This window comes from Scyliorhinus canicula, chromosome 22, assembly GCF_902713615.1.
Source record: "Scyliorhinus canicula chromosome 22, sScyCan1.1, whole genome shotgun sequence".
Lineage (NCBI taxonomy): Eukaryota > Metazoa > Chordata > Chondrichthyes > Carcharhiniformes > Scyliorhinidae > Scyliorhinus > Scyliorhinus canicula.
The window spans coordinates 15,144,797-15,146,416 of NC_052167.1; the positions used below are offsets into that span (position 1 = coordinate 15,144,797).

General features: G+C 40.1%; 1 pseudogene; it reads left to right on the plus strand.

Moving 5' to 3' along the window:
• The first annotated feature begins 364 nt into the window (after positions 1–364).
• Positions 365–1,133, plus strand: LOC119956206 (annotated as a pseudogene).
• The last annotated feature ends 487 nt before the right edge of the window (positions 1,134–1,620 follow it).

Sequence of the window (1,620 nt, forward strand, 5' to 3'; positions counted from 1 at the left end):
TGGTGGTGGGGGCGGATTTGGTGGTTTCACGAAATGACCTTTGGCCCAATTACAGCCAGAGTAACTCTTCAAAATACCACTTTCAAGGTGGCGTTACTGACAATTTTGTAAATCTATGTCCGACCACACAGTTGCAACTATTTACTGGCCACAGATTTTTAGCATTAGATTCAACACCTCTTCAAGAGAGAAGCGGGGTGATGCAGGATCTATAAACTTGAGGATTTGAGTAAATTCTGTTGCCAAAATCGGTTTAGTAACAGATGTTCTGGTAATGACATAGTTAATTATTTACTTTAAAAAATAGCAAAAGGAAATTTTTCACTTTTTCACAGTGGCCGTAAATATTTAAAAATTGTCAGCTTTCGGTGGTTCAAGATGGCTGCCGAGGTTTACTTGTTCTGGCTCTTCCCCTTATTAAATGTGGTATCTATGTGTGGTGCAGATCTGTCATCGGAAGCCTGCCGTGAACTTGGTTTTTCCAGTAACTTGCTCTGCAGCTCTTGTGATCTCCTGGGACAGTTCGGTCTCAACCAGCTGGATCCACACTGCAGACAATGTTGCCAAGAGGAGGACCAGTCAGAAACTAAAAAGCTTTATGCTGGACCTGTCCTCGAAGTATGTGGATGAAAATTGGGAAGGTTCCCCCAAGTCCAGGCTTTTGTCAGAGGTGATAAGCCCAAGATGTTCAAGGGTCTGCAGATCAAGTATGTGCGTGACTCTGATCCTGTGCTAAAGCTGCCGGACGACAAAGGGAACATTGCAGAAAATCTGAGCATTCTCAAATGGAATACTGATAGCGTGGAAGAATTTTTCAGTGAAAAGTTGGAACGTTTATAAATTGCGTAGTACAACCACTTTTGCAGTCTGCCAAATTACTATTTGTATACAGGACTCTGCTGATAGCTGGAAAACTCCCAGTGTCACACCAGTGAATGCGCTGACGCAAATTGGTCAACATAAATCATGTAATGTTTTGAAATGAACTAAACAGTTAATATTCAAAATAGGTTTATTATAACTATCAATATAGGATTATCTGCAATTGGCTAGTCTGCTTAGTCACAGCACATCACCAATTTATGATTGAAAATATTGTCTTTCTTTGGAATAAATTTGGATGTTCTGCATAATTTGACTTCCTTGAGTCCATTCTAAAATGTTCTATTGTCGGTGGCTTTTGTTGTTTGTACTTAATAGATGGTGCCTGCTATTTACTGCAGTAAATATGATGCATTAAGTAGTTGCTCTTTTGTGAAGGCTGCACAGGAAACCTTTTAAGGTATGTCTAGCCTGATGTCTTGTGCACTTACTGGTGTTTCAGCTCTGCTGTGGTACAAGTGGGTTAGAAAGATGACATTGTTACATTTGGAATAATGATGTGGAGATGCCGGCGTTGGACTGGGTTGAGCACAGTAAGAGGTCTTACAACACCAGGTTAAAGTCCAACAGGTTTGTTTCAAACACGCAGCTCCTGGAGCGCAACTCCTTCCTCAGGTGAATGGAGAGGTAAGTTCCAGAAACATTTATATAGACAAACTCAGAGATGCTGGAAATGTTACATTTGGAATAATAAAAGTTATTTCTGAAAAAACAAAAACAAAAATTCAAAAATGGTCA